This window comes from Drosophila sulfurigaster, chromosome 3, assembly GCF_023558435.1.
Source record: "Drosophila sulfurigaster albostrigata strain 15112-1811.04 chromosome 3, ASM2355843v2, whole genome shotgun sequence".
NCBI lineage: Eukaryota > Metazoa > Arthropoda > Insecta > Diptera > Drosophilidae > Drosophila > Drosophila sulfurigaster.
This window is the reverse complement of record NC_084883.1, coordinates 45,628,900-45,645,616: the sequence shown is the minus strand read 5'-3', so window position 1 is coordinate 45,645,616 and position 16,717 is coordinate 45,628,900. Positions and strand designations below refer to the sequence as shown.

General features: G+C 36.1%; 1 protein-coding gene and 1 long non-coding RNA gene across 2 annotated transcripts in view; both read right to left on the bottom strand.

The window, feature by feature from the left end:
- Positions 1-16,717, bottom strand: part of LOC133845231 (myocardin-related transcription factor B) — a 49,682-nt gene that overhangs the window by 23,363 nt on the left and 9,602 nt on the right.
- On the bottom strand, positions 15,557-16,079 carry LOC133846040 (uncharacterized). The gene is made up of 2 exons (XR_009894838.1): positions 15,650-16,079; positions 15,557-15,592 (listed from the first exon to the last, which is right to left on the bottom strand). It is a non-coding gene; the product is annotated as an uncharacterized LOC133846040 (long non-coding RNA).

The following is a 16,717-nucleotide window of genomic DNA, read 5'->3' as shown; positions in this document are numbered from 1 at the left end:
CAGATGGGACGAACTATCTTGCCAGCCGGGCAGGCAGCGTGTTATGTTTAGTTTTTGTACATTTAATTTTGTTATTGGTGTTGTTGTTCCTTCTGTTGCCGGCTAAACAATAAAAAAGCATAATAAGCAACAACAACCAAGCGTAGAATGAACATTTTTTGGCAAACAATTCAGGGCTAAATATTTTGTTTATGTGTTTTTATCACACACAGCAGAATCAAAACTTTTATAAAATACATCAACAACAACAATAACAACATAGAAATTCGAAATCCGCAGCCAGATCAGCTGAGACAGCCCATATCTTAGTTGGCATTCCATTTGTGGGCGGGCAAGCAGCATCACCTGATTAGACAAATCACAGCGCAGATCATAAGAGTTGCCTATTAACGATGAGTGCGTATAAATATTTATCTTACTAAGTTCAAGTAGCGTCAAGGACGTCATAGATTAGATTTGAATTTATAACACTCTTAATAGACAACGGAAAGCACATGATTTCACTTCGATGATAATCATAAACGCTTCTTATAAAACCAAGGCACTTGTTTACTCTAAACTAATTCGAAACAATTAAATTGAAGAGATGGATTACTTGCAATCTAAAACAAGGGTAGTGAAAGTTTATCTCAGTTGCCTAATTATTTTTATTTATTTGACTAAGAAAGTGAAGGAATAAAATACTTCCTTGAAAACTTTCTCTCATGAAGTACAAATTTCTTTGAGTTTGCTTCAAAATAGTTCTAATTTATTGACCGCAAAATGATAAAATGATAAAATGTTTATTTGACTAAGAACAAAAATAAAATTGCTTCTTTGTAAACTTCCTCTCTTTAAAAATAAATAATATATAACTCAATTTTTCTCATTAAAAGAATTTTTTTGTTGGTAATTATAAATTGCGCTAGTTGTATATATCAAATAACTAAAACACTCATATTTATATTTATTTGAAGAATTTAAAGAAAAATGTAAAGAAATAAAATAAATTTCATGTAAACTACCTCTTTATAAAGTTTATTTTTCCTAGTAGAAATTATCTAATTCTACTATAACGCTTACCGCTAAGGTTTGTCATGCACTCAATATATGTATATAAGCATTAGATTAGAATAAAAATATAAATTTATAATGAAGGTGAAATAACAATATTTTCTATAATTTTCCTCTTTCTATAATCTCAAAATAAGTAGAACTTAACGATATATGTATTTCCCAGTAATAGTTATCTACTTTAAGTGATTAATCATTTTGTTTGCTAACAACTTTCAATGATAAATAAAAAATGATTTTGTTCGCTTATCAGTGCAACATGCATTAAACAAATTAAACTCTTTGCGTGGCTCGTAAAATGAAGCAACTAAATCAAATTAAATTAGTTTGGGGTTGAATTGGGGAATAACTTCACTCGCTTGTTCAGCATGACGGCAGAGTGGAAGGCTAAGGTGGAATTCAGGTGTTTCCCATACACACACACATGCACACGCACACACACACATTGCAAAAATGGTTAATTATGCATGAAACATTGAAATAAGAAAAGAACTGCCACACACACGCAACAACTGAATAATTCATTTTGGGCAACAGCAGGCGAAGTATTTGTTGATCGCTCGCTCTCGCTTTCGCTCTTCCTCTCTCTTTCTGTTCGCTCTCTTACTTTGTTCGCAGCGCTTTGATTGTTCAGCGCGCGTTTGTAAAACAAACAAACAAACAACTCGGCACACTGTGCATACAACAACAAAAACTACAACAAATCGCTCTAAGGCCGCGCATTAGCAGCAAATAATTTGTGTGCCTAATGACGTCGACTTAGACGTCGACGTTGATGTTGACGGGCCTTTCCAGACGCCAACAAAAACAACAATAAGAGAGCAGCAACAACAACAACAAAAGTTTTTGGCCTGGTCAACAACATTTCGTTTGCAATTTGCACAACACAACAAAATTCTGACAGCAACGGTCAAGTTTGTTGTGCTATTGAAAAGATGGCCTAGCATACCCTTTTCACTTACATAGGGTATAACAGCTCATCTATCAATTAGAGGCTTAGAGTTAGAGAGGTATGCGGGCAGTCAATACATCAAGTATCCTCTTGCTTCTGCATAAATTATTGGTCAAGAGATGCACAGTGGGGCAGTGATAAGAATAATAACTATAATATATATTTATAAAATGGTTGATTGCTGACAAAATATTTAAGTTATGATTACTATTTGCTAAATATTCAAGAATATTACAATAATTAGGATAGTTTATGAGACACATAGAAAAAAAAAACCGTTAAAATGAATATTAAATTACAATAAAATAAGTGATCAAGCTAATTTTCTACTTAAAAAGATTAATTTAATGAAAAACAATGTAAGGAACTTCATATAAGATTTGATGAGGAAAAAATGTTTACAAGAATCGCATAAACCAAATATATACAAGACTAAAAAAATATCGTTAATTTCAGTTTATAAATATTAAAGTTAAAGCTCTAAAGTTCGAGGGAAAAAGTATTTACAATACCCTACTAAATCACATATATTTCTAACCAATATATCGTTAATATTTAAGTGAGACATACTAAATATTATTTATAATTTGGTTATGCGAATTTTCAAAGCTGTCATCAACATAATTTACGGTAAAAAGTAATTGTAATATCGCAGTAAAATACATATATTTCACCCAAAATATTGTTCATATTTAGGTTATTTATATTCAATATTATTTATATCTTAATTATGCCAAAAGTTTGCACTACTATCTGCATAATTTCCATAATTAATTCAATTTATGCAATCCTCTCATTAATAATATGCTGTGCATACATTTCAAACTCCCCTTCAACTATTTTAATCACTTCATCGAGTGTATTCCTTGCATCGACTCGATTTTGCTGCCTTAACCTTTGTTGTAATGCGTAACACAAACAACCACAACTAGATACACACACACACACTTGCGTGTTTACATCTGGATAGACAGAGGCATACAACCTTACCAGCCGCATTTGTAATCTTTTATGCTCACAATTAGCTTGCGTTAACTTGGCCGAATGAATGAGGCGCCAAGCCAAGCCAAACAACAACAAAAACCGAGTTGTTTAATGCATCCGCAACTTACCTGCAAAGAGAGAGAAAGAGAAAGAAGGAAAGGTTAGCATATGAACATATATCAACTGAGTAGAAAGAGTAGAAAATAACAGCAAAAACATGAACATCACATATCAACTAATTAGGCGCCCACATTGCGCATACGCCGCGTTGCGCTTTGCCGTCAACGTTACGTTTGTTGGTCAACGCACTCTCAAGGCTGATGTCGCCGGCTGATGCTTGTGGCGAAAGCAGCTGCAAACATGTCGCTAATCATAATTTTTGATCTACAAATTAATTAACGATGCTTTCGGTGTGCTCGAGTGTGATTGCAATTTATTGGACACCAATTGAGACGAGAATTTCATTCATAAACATTAAAAGGAAGAACCCGCATCGCATCGCATGTAAATTTATTAATTGCCAGCAAATGTTGCGCGTTTTCTAATGTTGTGTGTTGAGTGTGTCGTCAACGTTGCAGTTGCTTTCCTCCTCCCACCACCGCCTCCTCCCTGCGCCATCATTTGAACTGAAATTCACAAGCCATATTGCAGCTCTCAAAAGTTCAAAGTTGCACACAAAATCTTGAGAACATAAAAGTTTTTCGCACGTTTTGACTGTGTTGCGATTCGGTATTATTCATAGCGCATATTTCGACGGTTTGGCAATAACTGAGCTCCTCCTGACGGCGACGTCAACGTCGAGCGTCGAGCGTCGACGCTCACAAATTGAAATAAATAATTGCAAATATTATTGGGCACTCAGAGCGCATGCCAAATGGCAACAACTACATAACAACAACAACTACAATAATGGCTAACAAAAATTCGACTCGCATAGTTTCGCAATAAATTTGCAATGACTCAACATTTGTGCAAAACGAAAAATATATAACCATAAAAACAAATATATTACACTCGGCTCGTGTAAATGTAAAATACAATAAAAATCCGCAAAAGTGTATAAACAAATAATAGATAGATTATACATTTTGACAGCGCACACACAGCAACAACAATGAGTAAATCGTTGAAGAAGCCATCGAAATATTTATAAACTGTAATCGGACTGTATAGCAACCAGGCTAACAAAGGTAAGAGATAAATAATTGACAAGTCCCAAAAAAGGTAAAGGTAGGTTATCTGTACTGTAAATAGTAAATATATTTATAAACTTTTAAGTTTGAGGAATTTAATTTAGTTCAATAATCTAATGTGGGAAATCCAAAAAATATGAAATATACCGAAGTCGATATTTGGTATCTCAAAACAGTATTATTCTCAAAATATACCGAATTAAGATACCGAAATACTAAAATATACCAAATGCTATACTTGGTATATCAATATACTATGACCTTCAAAACATACCATAGAGTACAAAATATACCAGACTGCCAACCAAAGCAGCTAAAGTCCGACTTACAACATTTTTATTAGAATCGTAAAATAAGTAAAATATAACGACAATATCAGAAGCCACCGAAATATTTATAAACTCAAAGGTAGAAAGATAAACAAGGCAAAAAAAAAGGCATTATAACTATACACGAAGCAGTTTTATTATACCTGCTAATCAAACATATATTTTTATAGATTTTTCTATGAAGGAATTTAATTTAGTTCAAGCATCTGCTGCGACATGTTTGTCATCCCATCGATAAGTCCCTTATTTATCTCATTTATTTGTCTATGCTGTATTTTTGTCATGCTTCTTTGACACACACACACACAACAAGCACATCTGGTAGTCTGTTTGTAAGGAGTATTTGCACAATTGCATTGTTAAAAGTATTTGTTGTGGGGCTTCTGAATGATCCTGCACTTCAATGGACATACTACATGTTCAGTGCAGTCTCTTTTGAAAGCAGCCCTAGTCAGGTCAGGTCAGGTATTTGTTCGGTTTTGCTTTGGGCCATGCAACAAGCAGTTGCCAAACCTATGCACAGCTTCTTCTTCTACTTAAGGCCACAGCCACAACCACACGTCAGCAGCAAACACACACACATAGAGAAGTGTGTAAACTTTATGACCAAAGCGAAAACTACAAACTAGAAGTAAGTACAACAAAACTGCAGTTGTGGTCGTACATTTTCTTGGCTCTACGCTGATTGTGTGTGTGTGTGGTGTGTGTGCGTGTGGGTCAATTCGATTGAATTTATGCGTCTCACGGCCGCCGTGAATTTTCAACTGAATTGAATTACGTTAAATTCGATTTTGAATTATTTATATATTGGATTTGTAGCAGCAATTCAGGCAGGATACGTCCTTGAATCTGGCGCCATTCGGCTACGCTTTTGCCGTTTGGATAAGTTGACTTTAATGCAGCGAATCTGCGAATCTGTGAATCTGTATACCAAATCCGTATCGCCATTCCACGACAGATTTAATTAAAAACTACCGAAATGAGTTGCTGCCCACCCTCACCAACAGCAACAACAACAACAAAAGCCCTGTGATTTATGGGCAGCGCCCGACACACAAAAAAAAAACAACTGAAAAGAAATCATCTTTCTGTTCTGCGCTAATTTCGCTCGTTGCCTCAAAAAATTTGCATGCTAAATTTCACGTAATGGGAAAATTTAGAAGATTTTCATAATTTTCACACTCGAAAGCGCGACGATTGCGGCAGCGTACGTTATTTCTTAATTAAATTTATTAATTGCACACAACATGAGCCAGCCAGTACAACGCGGCGTATGCGCAACGCCCACAACACCCACTGTGCAACGCACACACAGAAATATGCGAAACACCCCCGAAAACACAAAAAAATGGAAAAGAAAAATAAATAATATAAAAATACAAATAATAATGTTGATGATTTATCTATGCGATGATTTCTTTATTGCGCTATTAAGGAAAGTTTTCGAGTTCGTTATTGGCAACTGCAAATCTCAAAACGCTGGCGACATTTGTACGTCAAACAATTAGTCTCAAGTGGAGCGAAGCTGCCTTTGTGTGTTGCCTGTGCCTCTGTGACACACTCAACATGAATGCGAATGCGAATATAAATATGAATATGCATATACATATATTGAAATGGAGGGAAAAACAAAAACCGCAGGGGTCCCTAAAGACAACAACTGCTAGAGAGAGAGCATGAGTCGAGAAAACTGTGACAAATGCCAAAGTAATTGAGTGGCCTCACCAAACGGCAAATGCAGGCAAAATAAGAAGAACCAATTCTATTGCCAACAGCGCAGACAGGTGAGGGGGTGGTGGCTAAAATGACTAAAAGTGTGGGAGAGCCAAACAAGCCTTGGTACCGTGTGACAATTTTCAATTTAATTCAATTAATTAGATGAGATTTTGAATGCTTAAAGCTGAAATAAAGCAAAGAATTTTATGCTGAGTTTATACTATAATAAATAAATAATAAAGTGCCAAACTACCTCATTTAATCCCACTGCTAGGGTATTTGAAAATTTACAAGATGTTAAGCTATGTCAGCGAAACATCGCACAACAGATGAACGGAAAGCCATCAAGCGATCAGCGCCACCCGCTGCAACAGCTAAAACATATTGAGCTATTTGCTACAATGTTGCGTGTAAATAAATGACTCTGGCAGTTGTTGGCTTATAATGTAAACCTACAAACTAAATACGAGATGCGATTGAAAATCATTGCTAGAGATGCGTTGTTGTCCCTTGTGCCACAGGTGTTTGTCTTGTTCAAGAATTTACAAGCCTATTCTATGTGAAAAGAGCGAACAACTAGGAAAGAAAGAGAGATAGAGAGTGAGGGAGAGAGAGAGCAGCGACCGTTGCATGGCGTTAAAATATTTGCAAGCTGTTTTCAGCTTTTATTTTCGGCCATTTTGCTGCTGTCGCTTTGCTTCATTCGCTTCACGAACAGTTTGAAAACGTTTTTCATTTTGGCTTTTGTTATTTTTATAACGTATGCATAATCTGTCTGATTATTTAACTTGCGCTAAATACAAATATTTAGAAATATTTTGTAGCAATTTTTATGTTATTTTTCTTGGCTTCTATTCTTTTCTTTGCTATTTTTTTTTTCTTTCTTTCTTTCTGTTGGTTGGTTCTTTTGTCATTTGCTTTTGCTCAACTTTGCGCTGACAAAAATGAGGGTCATTAAAGTATATATAGCCTTAAGTCTTTAAGATCTATATATTATGGTTGCTTTTTTACTTATTTGCCAGACTTTGGCTTAGGCATCACAAATTCTCATTGTTATTTGTGGCCTACAGGTGGGCAAAAAAGACAAAATCAGAAATTGGCAAAATGAATATCATTGCATGTAGTATCGAAAGATAAAAAAACTTTTCTCTTTACCCATACTATTTTTTATTTTATTATTATTATTGTTTCGTAACCTTGAAACCCAATGAGAATATTTCAATAGGATTGTCTCGAGAGACGCCCACAGAAAACAGTTTGGCTGGCCTCATAAACTAATTTCTCAAAATTTCTCGTTCAACTAAAGACCGGCCGGCATATAAGTATCTCGATGTTGATATAGATGAATAAGTATAATAAGCATTTAGAAAATAACTAAATACTTAACACGGCACAGCATTCAACATTTGTGCTGATAATGATTAATAAATCTAAGCACTTCAGCACAATAAAAGAAACAAACAAACAAACAATCGAAACAGCTGCCGTCTGGCCAATCTCTGACTAATATACTATATACTATATATATAGTTTAGTATAATTAATGTTTAGAGACAATAGAATCACTAAAGAACTATAAAGTACTAAAAGCAAGCAATATATATTAAATGATTTGTGATTTCTAACATAATAAATTGTACAAATCATAGTATATAATTATTTATTTGTGGAGGTCAGTGAACTAAATGCTTAAAGAAAAAATTTCTATTACATTGAAATAGAGTGCTTGTTAAGCGAGTTTGTTGAGCTAATCCTTGGCACACTTATCACCTATGGCTCGACCGATTTATAGCTGCAAGCATAGCATCAAATGCAGCCATTAACATTAAATCAACTAATTCTCCATTAAGCAGAAAAAAACAAAGTACAATTTAACAGGCATCGGCAAACATAAATTATAAACATCACATAAAAAACTCAATTAAGATGCGACGACGGCGCTCAAAATGTGAAACATGCCTAAAAGTGTCTGCAGCACAAAAATGCAATAAATAAACAAAACACACAAATAAAAAAGAATCAAAATATATATGAGCGAAAAAAAAACAAAAGCAAATGGCAAATGACGCTAGAAAATTTGACAAGTTTTGGCCGCCCGTTGGGAGCCGCCAAAGTGCAGCGCCATTTAACACATGCGGCAAATTAAGAGCATAAATATAAAAATAAGAAATAAAAAAAAACGAGTCAAAGACAAATACAATTAGCAGAGTAAGAGAAAATGGGCAACCCACGCCACAAGCTGCATATGGGAAAATATGCAAAAACTGAACTGGAAAAGCGAAATGCAAAAGCACACGACAGTTTGTCAGTCAGCTTGATAAATTTGAATGGAATGAAATTAATTAAAAGCCTGTAAATCTACAAAAAGGCTGCGCAATAAAGTTGTCAACTTATCGACCAACTTATTCAACTGACTGACTGACTGATGGACAGACAGACAGACAGACGGAGAGACTCAAAGACAGATGAACTGACTCACTGAATGACTGAAGACTGGCCACAGATTATGATGGATGTGTGTGCGACATTTGCCAATTGTTCATGTTTTTCACATTTCGCTTCACTCGCACTTTGCCTTTAATTTTCCTGCATTAACATTAATCATCATTGTTTATGCCAAACAGCAAACCCAACAACAAAAAGACAACGACCAACAAATATTTTGTCTATTTCATTTGCAATTTATTAGCATTTAATTTATTTATTATTTCTCTGCATTTCATTTTGTGGACAACGCATTCTGCTTTCATTTTTCATCATATCTTTCGCATAACTTTTAATTAATTTCGCATTTCTCATCAGCATTTTTTGTTTGTTGTTTTGCTCATTGGAATTTCATGGAAGATTTAAGATAAGAATTTTAAAGCAATTTTAAGCATATTCATATATTCTCAAATCTGCCCACAATGAACTTGGGTAAATGTGATTTAAGTATCAATATATAGGAAAATTTATGCAGTTCTTTTTTATTTTGAAAAAGTTATCGAAACTCAAACCTTTCTATAATAGAGAGAACCTTTTTCAAAGTTGGCAAACAAAGTTTGGGAGCTGAACGTATTAATATGCCAGATTAATACATCTGTCTCTCTTGGATGCTGACTAAAATTGGGACACATTCGCGCCCACTCGAATGCTGTAAAAGTCATCTAGCATTTTCCCTACATTTTCTACATACGCATATCTGTGTGTGTGTGTGTGTGTGTGTGTGTATCTATAATTATTTAGTGTGTGCTACCTTAAGGCACACAGCGTCAAAGGTAAAAAGTTTTTCTTGTGCGGGGCGCGCATAACAACATTCGGAAAAGTGAAAATGGAACGCAACAAATCTTGTCCAAAAATAGACGACAGCATTGGGACACAGAGAAAGAACTGAGTTCAGTGTTGACTTTTGTGTTCGCAGCAGTCAACTGAGGCGATTGAGTGCAAAAGTTGTCAGCGCAACTTGTTCACGCATTGTAACTAAGTATCTAAGCTGATTTCCAGTACAGGACAAAAAGCAAAAGGAGCTGGGAGCTGGAGCTGAAGCATCATCAGCAGGACTTCCCACGCTCTAGAATTTGCCCATTGAACTTTGCCTTCGTTGGCGGCGTCATTGCACAAGGCCAAACGGAAATGGGCAACAGTTGTCAGCGTTTGGCCACCTTCCCCCCTTCAAATTTTCATCTTCTTCAAATATTTACTTGGTATGTGGTATGTAGTGTGTGCGTGTGTATGTGTGTGTGCGTTATGTTGTGCGTGTGCGTGAAAATTTTCCACGCTTTTCGCTGGACGGCGTAAATCAAATGGGGGCGCTGCATTTGCTTTGATGGCAACTGTCAAAGGCATTTGACAAGATTTTCAGTTATGTACGGGTTTTGGTCAAAGTTTTCCCCCTCCAAAAGCTTTTTTCCATCAGCTTCTTGGCTACCTTCAAGTTTGTTGAATTTTATCACAAAGTCAAAGTTACATTCTCAAATCTGCTCAAAGAGAAATCAACACGCACACACACACACACACATAACAACACTCACTCACACACACAATCATAAATACTTTTAGCCACAGGCTTGTCGCTTTGCCTTGTTCTTTATTTTTATTTTTATTGTTTTCTTTTGTTTTCCTCGCTTCAGTATTCTTTTTTCTTTTTTGGAAGTTATTTACATGTGCTGCAGTCGCCTGACAATTGACAGCACACCCTGCCACGCCCCCCATTGGCCACAGTCACCGCCCACACACACACAACAGTCAAAGCAAACTTTTCAGCCAGCGGTTATTTGGCGCAGTCGGCTAGTCAGCATTTTTACCAAGCGTTTAAATTTGTTGACAACATGTTGCGGCTGATTGTTCAGACTCTTCTCTGTCTCCCTTTCATGTGCTCTTTATCACTGTTTCTCTATCTTTCCACCTCTGTCTCTGTCTCTCATGCCACCCCTCAAATGCTGTGCTATCTCTCGTGTCTGTTACAGTTGAACAAATCGATTGATTGATTTCTCAGGTGTGTTCGATTGCGCTGACGCTTTGCAGAAGGCCGCCGCAATGATTCTATGCTGCGACCAATGATGCCATTTTAGCTGTTTTCAAGCTAAACTACCATAGCAAATTATTGCCAAGATATATGTATTTTTAGAGTTACCATTTGTGATTTCTTTTCATTTTTTAGTCATTAAGAGTTAGAATTTAAAGTTATTAAAATTTTGTAAAAAAAAAAATCTAAAGACTTTTCCTAATTCAATTATTAAATAAGATTTATTTTAAATTGTAATAAAATGTATATTATTTAGTTATCAAATTATAATAATAATTGAAATTAGATGGCATACTCTAAATTTAGAAAAAAATTGTAATAGTCCAATTAATCTTAGTAGAACTCTTTTAATTTCTTTTAAAGGGAAGCGTCTGCCAACTGTGCGAAGTACTATTGACAAGCATTTTATTATTTATTTAAATCTATAAATTTTTAGCTATTTTAACGAAGGAGTATAAACATGTGTAATAGACCCTTCATTTAATAAAGAAAAGGATCTATAAATGTTAAGTCTACTATGTTTATTCCCAGTTCAAAATAACAGCTATAAATTTATATTCAATATAATAAAGAAACTTAAACATGTTTAATATACCCTTTTGCACTCTTTGTTTAAAAAGGGTCTCAAAATGTGAAATCCACTTTGTCTATTCCCAGCTCAATTGAGCCGTATTTTCATCTATGCTCACTATCTATGTTACATTTAGTTAAGTAGAGACAAAGGTAGTTCAGCTTGATTTAACAGCTTTTAGTAGCTTTGCTTTGTCAGAGTGTAGCAAATATTTGTGAATAGATATGAAATAGTTCTGTTGACATCGCGACTAGCGTCTATTTGTGAGTGTGTCTGCCTCAACAAACTGCAAAACACTTACTGACTGACTGACTAACTGTCTGAGTGACTGACTGACTGGCTGAGTGTGTGTCTGGGCATTTTATAGAGCTTGGCAAACGTCAAAGTGATGCGCATTGAATGCGTTTGGTAGAAACGACCTAAAACCTAAATACGGCGCTATTTTCGAAAGTGCTTTCAAGTACGCAAAAAATGCGCCTTGTCGTTTGATGTGCATCAGTAGAGAACCAAACAGAACAGAACAGCAGCAGCACAGCACATTACACAAAAGCAAAAGAGACCGAGAATATATGTCTGAGCAGATCGATGCTGCATTGAAGCATTGTCGCTGACCAAATGCGCAAAATAAACAAAGCCAAATCAAGTCATAAAATGGAAAGGATTTTTTTTTATGTGTTTGGCCAGCAAAATTAATTACAAGAAAGCAAAAGCAAAAGCGATGCCAATGCTAGACTAAATAAAACTTGCACAAAATGCGAGAAACAACTGAAAAGAAAGCCACAAAAATAATAATAAAAGAATCAGACGACAGAAAAGGCGAACAAATGCTGTGCATTTTTTATGCAGGGTCCTAAATAAACAAGACCAAAAACTGCACGGATACGAGGAGATTCCCTCCGCTTCCCTTCCCTCTTTCCTATGCCAGCCCAGCAACTTCGCAACTCATCTCTTGACTAGTCTCAACGCAGAGCTGTAGGCCGAGCCAAAATGAAAATTGCATTAGAATCTTTGTTCATGCATGGCCACGACATCGTCAGTCAGCCTATCTGTCCGACTGTCCGTCCGTCTGTCTGTCCGTCTGTCTGGCTGTGACTGCGTGCCAAGTTATTTGCATTGCTGTTGATGCTGATGCTGTGGCGTATCTTTGAGATACAAGTGCGTGGCATGCGCGTATTTTTGCGCTTATTTGGGCTAAAAAACTTTGCCGTTTGGGGCTCAACATGGCTGACAATGCTTAGATTTGCATGCCACAGCTCTGTCTCTCTCTCTCTCTGTTGGCGCTGCTGTTGCTGCTGCTTTTGGGCTGACAGTTGGCTCGTGTCGATAAAATTTGTTGCTGCCCCGAGCTGGCTTAAGTGGCGACGTTCTTGTTGCCCCATCTATTTATAATGCTGCTGGCCGATCCGCCAGCAGTCAGTCCCCATCCTCAGTTCTTGATCTTTGTCTGAGTTTTTGTGTGCCGCATAAATAAAAACTAAGCGAAGCAAACTTAAAAATGGATATTTATCCACCATACAGCGAGCGGAGCGCGAGCGCATAATAAAAGTTTTAAACAAAAACCATCTTTCGAATAAAACCCCGACGAAAATACAAGAAAAATCTGCACAAAACTCAAATTAAATCAAGAATCTAATAAAAATAAGAAACTAAAATATGTCTGCAGCACACACAAACAACATAAAAATGTCATGCCGAAACTCAAATACTCTACTGCGATTTATTTACAGAGAAGAAGATTTCTTCGATTTCTTTATGGGCAAACACAGTAGTCGTAACCTTTTTCTATTAGTGACAAATTTCTCAATATTCTGGGACATAGAGCATAAAAGAAGCTGGCAATAACGGACAGTTTAAAATCAAATTACGCACATAATTTATATTCAAAACCTCAAAACAAGAACAAAGTCGAAATAAAAACGAGAGACACACACACACACACACACAGACTGACTGCACACCTCCAGATCTAAAACCGAGAAATTTCGACTGCAAAACTTTTATAGTCCGCCCTCAACATTATGCTAGCTGTCCCCTCGTCTTTCCCTCCCCCCTCTCTCTGCTAGCAATTGCCACGTCGACGAGTCTGTCGTTTTTGTTAGAATGGAGGGGCATGGCATTGTGACTGTTGTTGTTGTTGTTGTTGTTATTGTCGTCGTTGTTTGTTTGTTGCTTGGCTCTCGACCATTCAATATTTGTCCTTCATTTGAAAGTCAAATGCGTGTGGAGGCAAAGAAATCTGTTGCGCCATGGTCGATGTATCTGTCTCTCTGATACTGGGACTGGGAAGTTCTTTGGGATTGCCTGGGTATGGGTTTGGGATATGGTGGGATTGGTGTTGGCACTGACACTGTTTTCTAGCCCTGGACACACGGCGACACTCACGACCTAAGCAAGAGATTTCTATACACAATAAAGTGGAAAAGAAAAGGGAATACGCTACTAATATACTCCCTGTAGTTAGATATTTTAATTTTTTCAGTATTATCTGGTATTATTTTAGTATTATTTTAGTATTATTTTAGTATTACTTTAGTATTATTTTAGTATTATTTTAGTATAATTTAAGTATTATTTTAACATTTCTATACTAGCAACTTATTGCAAACTTAATTATAAATATTGCGCATAAAATGATAAAAAATATTAGCATAACACTAATACTAAAGTAATACTATAAATACTGAAACTAATACTAAATTACACTAAAATAATGCTACTTTAAAATACTGAAAACTATAAAATACTTCAAATATACTGAACCAAACTTGTGAAGGTATTTAAATATAATATTAAAAGGAATGTTTTTATTATATATTAACTTAAATGCTTAAAATTGTATGGGATCTAACAGTACTAAATTACACTAGCTGAACTTTAACAACCTAAGTAAACTCTTTTACTTTTACTTTTTAATTATACTAATAATCTTTATGAAATATTTGCAACAAGAGTGTTAAACAAGTGTTAAAAGCTTAAGCTGTCAAAAGTGATTTTAATAAAATTCGTTAAAATTTGCGACGTTTTCTCCTAATAAAAATATATAGATTCTTTCATAGTACACCCCTTGTTTTATTTTACGACTACAGGGTATTAAAAAATATAATGAAAAGCGAATGAAAACCGGCAGCAGACAAACCAAAGAATGTATGTGAAAAACATAACATAAATTCTAAAAAGCCTGACAAGCATATACACACATTAAATGCCAGCCACACACACACACAAACACACAGAAGCACACACCGAACACACACACACGCATAGCAAGATAAATAATAAAATAAAGTTGATATAAAAACTACGAGTCGAAGATGAGTCGGAAATTGGTTTAAAAATAAATGCAGGCACATCAAAATTTATGATCATTATATGATATAGCCGACACTCCAACGCCAACTCGAATTCGAATCAATTTCAAGCGATTAACAACATTTCGCCCGCACCCGAGAGTGCCAATCGAATTTTAAGTACAATTGTATTTAGCGTAGTGAGTGTGACTAAATCAACGCATCGATCGTATAAATGTTTTCGAGTAAACGGAATGTAAACAACAATTGCTGGATATGGGAAATGGGAAATGCGCAAGTACAAAACCGAAAAAAACACCAATAAAAAAGTCAAATAGCATGACAGGCCAAGGCAGAAAAACAAATGAAATGAAAATGAACATGAATGGAAACTAAACAACAAGTCAACGAGAGCAATTTATGCACAAATGAACAAATTTCCACACACAACACACACCACACACTGGCCAAATTAGTTTGGCCGAAGACCGGGCGACTGACCGGGCGCCATCAATTAACCGCAAGGTGGCAAAAATCGAAATTGATCGAAATATGGGCATCATGTGAATCGGCCATAACAATCGAAAAATCCAATTCCCAAATCCAATATCAAATCCAATACCATAATGTGTTAATTGCCATTTAAAAATTAGAAAGAAGGAAAAAAAAAATCAGAGCAAATATTTCTAAGGCGCCTCAAAGACTTTGCTGAGTTACATTTTCATTATGCTGCGTGCCACGATTTTTTCCATAATTTCCATATTTATTTGTTGTGCTTTCAAATGAGGACACAAACGGCCGACTGCTCGCCGAGCTAATGGCAACAAATTGCCAAAATGTCAATGAACCAAACAAAGTGTCTGCATATGCTTCGAAGAGGCGTGGCAGGGTTCGCTATTATCGAGCACAAAGTTCAACGATTCCGCACACACTTCTTTCATCGTTGGCGTCTTTTTTTGCAGCAGAAGCAGCAACAGCTTGTCAGGAAACGATTTTCAATTAGCTGCCAAACAAACTGAGTCAGTATATATTTATTTTCCCAGAGATTTTGGTCAAATACTTGCAGCACAACCCGAAACCAACAAATGATAACAAGAACAGCAACAGCAACGACTGCCTCAAGGCATTCGCATTGTTGATCAACTTAGCGCGTGTGTTTGTCCAGGTTCTCGGCTTGACCAGGCTAAGGCCAGCGGCTGTCTTTGAGCGCTCTCTCTCTCTCTTTCTCTGTGTTTACCTTTAAGCGGGCAAGAGTTGGATAAACTTTACCCTGACGAAACTAGAAAGAGGTTGTCACAACAATGGCACAATCAGAGTTCGCCAGCAGCTCTCAACACGTGTCGAACCTCTCAAGGTAGCTTAAAGTTTTATGCCAAATTAAAGAAATATTCCATAAAATGGCCCCAATGGCATTATTAACACAAAATATGGAAACTAAGCTATTAAATATTATTAAGCTGGCAATGTTAAAGTTTTCTCTACTTAATTCAAGAATTAATTTAATACTTTACAAAGAATATTACTCAATAATGGAAACGAGTGCTGTGATTCATGTAAAGCGCTGACGAATTCTACGCTCTAAAATGTCATTATATTCGTTGCTATGCATAGGTCACAAAAAGTCATAAAGTTCACGCTCGATTTAGGCACGTTGCAGTCATTTAAAGCTTGATATAAACCATAATAATAACCGTATTTAATAAGTAAATAAAAAGGCACGTTGTAGACAGAATTTACGATCGATTCGCGACGATTTTATTCACATTGTTTTCACAAAGTATTTGTTTTAATTTAAAACATATTGCATGCAAATTGTAAAGTTCTGACCGCACTGCAATAGTTTTCCCTTAGTCAACCTCAAAACTGCGGCAAGTAATTCCATTTAAGAGGCGCACGGTTTACGTGAACGTGAACGCCAACGCCACACAATGTTGGCGCGGGGAGCTTAGGACAACTTAAGGGCTTAAGCGATAGATGGCGCCACCAGCAGCGAGAGAGCGAGAGAGTGACAGCGACAATGTGTGTTATGTGCGCATTGCACATACGCCCAGTTGGCCAGCCAAAATTACTTTTTATGCCCTTTTAAGTTGACAACTTTGCAAAGGGGTTGAAATCGGAATGGGGGGAC